A 10,239-nucleotide genomic window follows, 5' to 3' on the forward strand; every position below is an offset into this window, starting at 1 on the left:
CGTGTAATTGCTGATGCGGAGCATCCTACGATCATCCCCATATACACTCGAGCCTACGCCATTGGACCTAAGGTGAACCCGCTCCTAAATGCTTCTCCTTTCCATTCATGTGAGACATGGTTGCTACCTAATGCAAGGGCACTACATATGCCTAGGTACCAAGGAGACCCTCTCGGAGATGCTTGGAATGATGGACAAGTCCCCAAGTACAAGGATGAAGGAGCACGACGAGAGGAACCGGAGAAAGGCTATAGGACCCGGACATCCGGCCAGGCCCCAGACATCCGGCCCCTCCCGCAAGCCCGGACATCCGGCACCAGCCCAGAAATCCGGCGCCCATCACAGAAGGCACCCGAAGCTGAACCACGTCAGCCCGGACATCCGGCCAGAGGCCAGGACATCCGGCTCTTCCCGAGCCGCCGGACATCCGGCCCCCCAGCCCGGACATCCGACCCCGCCTATCCACAGACTACAGAAGTTTGCACCGCCAGCCCGGACATCCGGCCCGTCGCCCGGACATCCGGCTCCGTCTGTCTGCGCACAGCAAAGGGCCGAGGCCCGTGTACCCCTTCGACCCCCTAGACTATATATACTCCTTCTCCTCCATCTTTCTAGGGTTAGCAAAGGATTAGCTCATTTAGAGATAGAGCTTTGCTCATCCATATCGGATCGACTCCACGAGAGAGACCGCGGCCTCTACGGAGAAGATCCACCTTGGATTCAAGACCCCTCACGGGAAGATCCCCTCGTGGATTCAAGACCTCCTCACGGAGAAGAACCGGTTACCGTTTGTATCGTCCATTGTTGACTTTGGATCTTGTATCTTACCTTTGTGTTCATCGATCTAGCGCATGTGTGATCTATTCTTGTTGGTTATGTGATTTCTCTCGTGTTCCTCTCGTGTTTCCCCTCGTGTTCATCACGTTCCTCGTAGGGATCCACTCCTTTCGTGAAAGATCGGCCATCTAGGGTTCCACCCTACATCATCTTGGATCAGAGCCAGCTTGTCTCATGATATCATCTTGGTATCATGAGTCACGTTGATCACGATTTCGGAGCCTCCCCGTTGTGTTTTCTAGCCTATTTTTGTTGATTTTGTCCCAAATTCGAAAATCCCCACCAAAAAATAGCCCCCAATTTTTTTTGTGATTTGTTGGTTTGATGATGTTTTGTTGATTTTGATCCATGAATTTGCTTTGTTACTAGTGGATCTAGCTTTCCCCCAATTTTCCCCACTTTCCATCCACGAAATCTCTCCAATTTTGCCCTTGAAATCATCCATTTCCGCCCCAAATCGAGTTTCGAAGTCCACATCCCGATCTGGAATCGTCGGGCCAGACATCCGAGCCATCTGGCCGGACATCCGGGCCCCAAGACGGACATCCGGCTCCTGGAGGGCAAAATCGCACAAGTTTCTGGACATCAGGTCCCGGATATCCGGCCAAATCCCCGGACGTCCGACCCCTGGGATTTCAGCTTTTTCCGTTTCACCGTTTTGTGCATAACTTCCACATCCGGAGTCCGATTTTCGTGTTCTTTAGCTCGTTGAGTAGCTATTGACATCCTATATCCATCTAGATAGGTCCCATCCCCATTTGACTCCATCAAATTTTGACAACTTTGGCATCTTTGCCTAGGGCTTCCACCACAACATCCGCATAACCATCAACGACTTCCGCAACCTAACCAATTTTGTCCCCCTTTGCATTTGAGGTTGTTAGAGTTGTGATTCGAGTCTCCTAAGGTGTTTCGGCTACTTAGGGACCATGTTTCGAACTCCGACACCGTGTATAGTCCATCCACCTTACCCTCGACTTCCGCATTGCGTCTCAAAACCCATCATTGCATTTCCGCAATCCCTTTGAGCTTTCGCAAAACCACCACCGCTTACACTACCACCGTTTGACTTTTGTCCTTGAGATTTTGAGTTGTGGTTTTTCCGTTTCCTAAGGTGTTTCGGCTACTTAGGGATGAGTCTCCATCATCTTGGTATCTACATCAAGAACACCGCCACTCATCATCGCCTCGGACGGTAACCTCCATATCATCTCGGTATCGTGGTATCCCTCCATTGTATATTCCCTTGCACATTGCATTGATAACCCCTAGCCTATTTTGCGTCACTTGCCCATCGAGACTAGCCATTTGAGTATTGCCGGCAACGTTACTTGTGCACATTAGTGATCTACACCTCCCATTGCATACATACCATATCATCTTGGTATCATATCATCTCTTGTGTCACAAAGATTGTTCCCGCATATACACAATTGCTATCTTGGTTTGTGCATTGTGCAAAAGTGGCCATACAAAAAAAAAGAAGAATAAGCTTTTAAGCAAAAGAGTGAACAAAGAGCTTGTAAGCAAGTGCCATAGCATCATACAACATTGCATATAAGATTGTCATATCCAATCATCTTGGATCATCTTGTGAGAAACACCGGGAACCATACATACATAGCATACTTGGGATAGAAGTTTATCCATTTTGCATATCATAGGTTGTGCACAAGTGTCGTATCCGCCTATTGAGCAATCGTGCTAGCGTCTCTCTTGAGTTGTGCAACACGAGCTTTTTCCGTGGACTCCACATTTTGTGCTCATTCCTTGGTTGCACGACCCCATTTATCTATCCGTATGTGTGTTTCCGTGTGCCATTCTTTGTTATTGGTCTACTTGTTTCACTTGCGAATTTGTGAATATTTTTCAACATTATTGACTCTTGCTAACATTTTGCATCAAATTTTTGTGCCACTATCCTCACCGAGCTCCACTATAAGCCTTACTTGTGTAGGTGTGAGAAACCGACAAGAATTGGTACCAATTGTGCTATTTCCTTGTTACACATTGAGTGATCATTGATCCATCTTCAACATCGGTCAAGGTACATTTGGTATAGTTCTTCTCTTTCTCCCACTCATATTTGCTCGAGTCTTGTGATGGATAGGCAAGGCATTTCATCTCCGGTCTTCGACAACAACGACGGCGCGAACAACTACATCACCAAAGCGTCCATCTTCGATCTACAACGACAAATGCAAGGAACACAATCTACCTTGCGAGAGCGCCTCGACAACCTCGCCATCGACATACACCACTCTGAAGTAAGGAAAAGGGACTACATCAACACCAAGTTGGGTGAGCTAAAGGATCAACTACGCGACATGGTGGCCGACTACAAGTCTTCTTCCCCTTCATCATCCTCAAGGCGGCGGCGAGCAAGTCGATCATCTTCGGAGCGCAAACAAGATGCAAGCGCAAGTCGTCCACGTCCACATCTCCATGGCGACCATCGCCAGCATCGTCATGAAGGGCAAGACACCTCCAAGCATCATGTGCACGATGACGACGAACGACATCTACTATGAGCTCAAGTGCGACAACGACAACATCAACATGAAGATGCTCCACAAGCGCAAATGCATAAGTCTGAACAAGCCCTACTTCACACCAAGGCCAAGCTTCATGAGCATAAGAGAAGACCGCGAGACGAGCACCACCAAGACGGAGCTACGGCTACAACAACCACTTCGGCATCTTCGCCAAGTGCTATCAAGGCATCTTCGCCTTTGGACGTACGGCATCTTCGCGTACTTCCCACGAGTACGCCTACCACGACTTCATCACGTCCAAGGCGACCACCTACAAGCGAGGGCGACACTTCCATCTTCGGAAGCCCCTCAAGGAAGATGGCCGAGCATGGGAAATTCCCTTCGGTCATGGAGACGAGCTACGAGGTGCCACATCATATGGGCCTCCAACAACAAGACGACGACAAGAAGGTTGAGCATGGGACTATCCCTTCAACCAAGGCGGCGATAGGAGTTGAGCATGGAGACATTTGCACCAACATCTCTCCGACACCCACATATGTGCCCCAATTCCCATGTGAGGAGAGCCACCCCACCATGAGTGATATGAGTGACTCCACCATATGTGACATTGAGTGCATTTCCTATGAGAGGATGAGTGTGACCACCACTAGCCCCACATATGAGAGCATGCCAGAGATCTTATGTGAGGTTGAGCGCCATTTGAGTGACTCCACAAACAATATGAGTGAGAGCATCTTTGAGGGAGTGAGTGACCCACAACACTTAGTGAGTGAGGTAGTTGACACGGCATGCGATGCCACTATGATTTCTAACGAGTTACCCTCTACTCCGAGTGTGTTTTATTCTTTGGTGCTAGGTCTCCTACATGATGACACGCCTATCCTCGACAAGTCCATACCTCGAATGGGAAAACCGATGGCCATGGTGGACGATGATGAACCCCCCACATGGTACCATCAAGTTGCAACCTCACCTACAACACATGAGCTATGCTCCAAAGGTAACATAGGTGATGGTGCTTCTCTTGTCCCACTAGTGGACTATCTCACCAATGATTGTTTGCATGATAATGACACACCTATTACCATGCTTCATGCTAGTGCGACTTCTTCATGTCATGACTTACCCATTTATGATGAATATGATGATGAGCATGTTGAGTTGCCTAGTTGTGATGCTATGCTCCATAGGATATCATGTGAAAATTCTATTGGTCACTTCATGTTTGACAATCCTTTGAACTTGTCATATGCTATGAGTGAGATCTCCCATATTGTTTCATTTCAATCTCAACATAGTGACTATGCATGCCCCATTAAAATACATCCCATTTGCACTTATGGCATAGATGACGAGATGATGGTCATTGGCTTTTGTTTTTCATGTGATGATATTGCTATGCTTCCTTTATATGATTTGTGCAATTCATCTATTATGCCATGCCATGATCACATAGAACCAACTATGCTTTGTTTTGGATGTTGTCAATATTCTCCATGTGATGTTTCTACAAATGCTCATGAGGAGACCCCCCATAGTTTCCTCATACATATTAGGAGATTTTGATGCATTCCATACTTTGCATGATTCCCATAATTTTTTGCACCATATGCATTCCATGAATAACAATGCTCTACATATTTCTCATGATGCATTACACAATTTGAGTCTCCATTATGCCATACATAACAACAAACCTCTCATGATGGATGACATGTTTCTATATCACGCATCTCATTTATTTGAGCATTGGCTATTTTGTGCTAACCAACACATGCACGTATGCATCATGATGGATGATGTGTACATCTACCACGCACACACAATTTTCCCTTTGTCTTTGTTTTGTGTAGGTACTTATGAACACTCGTCAACCTCACAATCCCATGAGTTGACGAAACGAGCTCTTGAGAGCAAAGATGACTTGGGATCCCGTGGATTGTCCTTCCCACCATTCCCTTCGCGCAACGACTACGCGCATCTCTTCTACTTGGCTCTCACACGGCTATGGGCTATTTACCATTTGTCACCTTATGCTCATTTTCCCGTGTTCACTTTGCATGCTATGCTTGCTTCTATGCCTTTGCCATGCAATTGTGACCCTTGCTTGCATTTACCCATGATGCACCATTATGATACTCCTATGTGTATTTGCATGCTTGATGGAGATCCTTGTTGCTATTGCCATGTTTATCATGTGCCCCATGCTATTGCTGCTATTTTGCTCATCTCTTGCCTTTATGCTTGTGAAATGTCGTGTGCATTATATATGCCCACTATTTGCACACATGACATGCTTGCCATGATTCCTTCTAGTACGTTGCATCTTCGCACTACTAGCTTGCTTGACTTGATCACTATGATTACTTGCTTGGTTGCATCACCCATGTTCCATTACTCGCTTTCTTGGGTTGATGACATATATGCTCATGCCTTTCACATGATATATCTTGTTTATTGTCGCTTGCCTCCAATAGTTGCTTCTATGCTTAATGATATTGGAGACTTGGATACTTCACTTGTGATGCATGCTTGGTTGATTGAGTCTATTGTATTTGGTTGTTCCCGCATCATACGCCTCCATACCATGAACTACACCGTTGTACTTTCTTATGATGAGCATGATGCATACACTTGTTGGGTATCTTACCACACGAATGCTAGGTTTTGCATTTCCGCTAACCTCATTTGTTTTTCCGAGTGTTTGTCATGTTCTTTCATTTTGAAGGATTCACAAGGCGGTACGATCACGAAACATTTTGGTTATGAGAAGGCATACATTATGCGCAACTCCATCACCCTTGAGAAACTACTAAAGGTGAACTCCTTCCCTTTGAGCCATTCTCAAATACGCATGTTGGATGGGTCACTCTTTCATTGTTGTTTCCTTCTTGTTTTCTACATGATACATCTCGTGAACGGAGGACCGACATTGGAGATGGACCCTATGGACCTTCAAGTTGAGGAGTGCTCGAACTTAGTGGATGCACCACCGGACCAACACTTCTACCACGACATCGAGCTATGGTACAACAACACCCATGACAAATTTGCATCTTATGCATGGATTGACACACATTATGCTTGTCTTGCTGCACCTATTCCCATGTCATCCATGATATATGAGCTTGTGCATTTCCTTAGCAAATTTGTTGTGATCTTTCTTGATGGCATATTCATACATAATGATCACATTGCCTACCATCAATTGCATGATAACATAATCATATTGAGCATCCATTGCCATATTCATGCTATTGATAAACCGTCTCACTATGACATCATTTTGCACCGTGGTTGCATTCATCATATTCAAAATACATTTGTGTGCATAATGTATGCTTTTTCTCCCAAGAACGCTTTGCATATCATTCTATATCATCTTGATAAGCTTCATGCGCTTTGCCACGAACAATCTTGACTCACGGACTCATTTTTACATGATGGACACTTTGTGTGCGCTAACCATTGTATTTCCAAGTGTTGTTTGTGTTTGCTCTTTTTGCATGTGTACCACTCCGGACACACCTTGGAGTACTTGGATTGCGCCATGTCTTCCACTTCGTCCAACTACAAGTCCGTCCACGACAACCGTTTCCATGGTGATGAGGATTTCGATCCGAGGTCGGATCTCTCCCAAGGGAGGGGAGATGATGCGGAGCATCCTACGATCATCCCCATGTACACTCGAGCCTACGCCATTGGACCTAAGGTGAACCCGCTCCTAAATGCTTCTCCTTTCCATTCATGTGAGACATGGTTGCTACCTAATGCAAGGACACTACATATGCCTAGGTACCAAGGAGACCCTCTCGGAGATGCTCGGAATGATGGACAAGTCCCCAAGTACAAGGATGAAGGAACACGACGAGAGGAACCGGAGAAAGGCTACAGGACCTGGACATCCGGCCAGGCCCCGGACATCCGGCCCCTCCCGCAAGCCCGGACATCCGGCACCAGCCCGGAAATCCGGCGCCCATCACAGAAGGCACCCGAAGCTGAACCACGTCAGCCCGGACATCCGGCTCTTCCCGAGCCGCCGGACATCCGGCCCCCCAGCCCGGACATCCGACCCCGCCTATCCACAGACTACAGAAGTTTGCACCGCCAGCCCAGACATCCGGCCCCTCCTAGAGCCCCGGACATCCGGCCCGTCGCCCGGACATCCGGATCCGTCTGTCTGCGCACAGCAAAGGGCCGAGGCCCATGTACCCCTTCGACCCCCTAGACTATATATACTCCTTCTCCTCCATCTTTCTAGGGTTAGTAAAGGATTAGCTCATTTAGAGATAGAGCTTTGCTCATCCATATCGGATTGACTCCACGAGAGAGACCGCGGCCTCTACGGAGAAGATCCACCTTGGATTCAAGACCCCTCACGGGAAGATCCCCTCGTGGATTCAATACCTCCTCACGGAGAAGAACCGGTTACCGTTTGTATCGTCCGTTGTTGACTTTAGATCTTGTTGTGTTCATCGATCTAGCGCATGTGTGATCTATTCTTGTTGGTTGTGTGATTTCTCTCGTGTTCCTCTCGTGTTTCCCTCGTGTTTCCCCTCGTGTTCATCACGTTCCTCGTAGGGATCCGCTCCTTTCGTGAAAGATCGACCATCTAGGGTTCCACCCTACATCAATTGCTACCATCATCTTTCAATTTTCCTTTCTCAAGGAACGCATTAAAATTCAACGGAACAACAGCACAGGCCATCTATCTACAATCAACATAGACAAGCAAGATACTATCAGGTACTAAGTTCATGATAAATTTAAGTTCAATTAATCATATTACTTAAGAACTCCCACTTAGATAGACATCCCTCTAATCCTCTAAGTGATCACGTGATCCAAATCAACTAAACCATGTCCGATCATCACGTGAAATGGAGTAGCTTTCAATGGTGAACATCACTATGTTGATCATATCTACTATATGATTCACGCTCGACCTTTCGGTCTCAGTGTTCCGAGGCCATATATGCATATGCTAGGCTCGTCAAGTTTAACCTGAGTATTCTGCGTGTGCAAAACTGGCTTGCACCCGTTGTAGATGGATGTAGAGCTTATCACACCCGATCATCACGTGGTGTCTGGGCACGACGAACTTTGGCAACGGTGCATACTCAGGGAGAACACTTTTATCTTGAAATTTAGTGAGAGATCATCTTATAATGCTACCGTCAATCAAAGCAAGATAAGATGCATAAAAGATAAACATCACATGCAATCAATATAAGTGATATGATATGGCCATCATCATCTTGTGCTTGTGATCTCCATCTCCGAAGCACCGTCATGATCACCATCGTCACCGGCGCGACACCTTGATCTCCATCGTAGCATCGTTGTCGTCTCGCCAATCTTATGCTTTACGACTATCGCTACCGCTTAGTGATAAAGTAAAGCATTACAGGGCGATTGCATTGCATACAATAAAGCGACAACCATATGGCTCCTGCCAGTTGCCGATAACTCGGTTACAAAACATGATCATCTCATACATAAAATTTAGCATCATGTCTTGACCATATCACATCACAATATGCCCTGCAAAAACAAGTTAGACGTCCTCTACTTTGTTATTGCAAGTTTTACGTGGCTGCTACTGGGCTTAGCAAGAACCGTTCTTACCTACGCATCAAAACCACAACGATAGTTTGTCAAGTTGGTGCTGTTTTAACCTTCACAAGGACCGGGCGTAGCCACACTCGGTTCAACTAAAGTTGGAGAAACTGACACCCGCCAGCCACCTGTGTGCAAAGCACATCGGTAGAACCAGTCTCGCGTAAGCGTACGCGTAATGTCGGTCTGGGCCGCTTCATCCAACAATACCGCCGAACCAAAGTATGACATGCTGGTAAGCAGTATGACTTATATCGCCCACAACTCACTTGTGTTCTACTCGTGCATATGACATCTACGCATAAAACCTGGCTCGGATGCCACTGTTGGGGAACGTAGTAATTTCATAAAATTTCCTACGCACACGCAAGATCATGGTGATGCATAGCAACGAGAGGGGAGAGTGTTGTCCACGTACCCTCGTAGACCGAAAGCGGAAGCGTTAGCACAACACGGTTGATGTAGTCGTACGTCTTCATGATCCGACCGATCAAGTACCGAACGCAGGGCACCTCCGAGTTTAGCACACGTTCAGCCCGATGACGTCCCTCGAACTCCGATCCAGCCGAGTGTTGAGGGAGAGTTTCGTCAGCACGACGGTGTGGTGACGATTATGATGTTCTACCGACGCAGGGCTTTGCTTAAGCACCGCTACAGTATTATCGAGGTGGACTATGGTGGAGGGGGGCATCGCACATTGCTAAAAGATCAAACGATCAATTGTTGTGTCTTTGGGGTGCCCCCCTGCCCCCGTATATAAAGGAGCAAAGGGGGGAGGTGCGGCCGGCCAGGGAGGAGGCGCGCCAAGAGGAGTCCTACTCCAACCGGGAGTAGGACTCCCTCCCTTCCTTGTTGGAATAGGAGTAGGGGGAAAGAGGTGGAGGAGAAGAAGGAAGGGGGGCGACGCCCCCCTCTCCTTGTCCTATTCGGACTAGGGGGGGCGCGCGGCCCTGCCCTGGCCGCCTCTCCTCTTCTCCACTAAGGCCCACTATGGCCCATTAACCCCCGGGGGGTTCCGGTAACCCCTCCGGTACTCCGGTAAAATCCCGATTTCACCCGGAACACTTCCGATATCCAAATATAGGCTTCCAATATATCAATCTTCATGTCTCGACCATTTCGAGACTCCTCGTCATGTCCGTGATCACATCCGGGATTCTGAACAACCTTCGGTACATCAAAACATATAAACTCATAATATAACTGTCATCGAAACGTTAAGCGTGCGGACCCTACGGGTTCGAGAACTATGTAGACATGACCGAGACACGTCTCCGGTCAATAA

The sequence above is a fragment of the Triticum aestivum genome, chromosome 4D (genome assembly GCF_018294505.1).
Source record: "Triticum aestivum cultivar Chinese Spring chromosome 4D, IWGSC CS RefSeq v2.1, whole genome shotgun sequence".
Lineage (NCBI taxonomy): Eukaryota > Viridiplantae > Streptophyta > Magnoliopsida > Poales > Poaceae > Triticum > Triticum aestivum.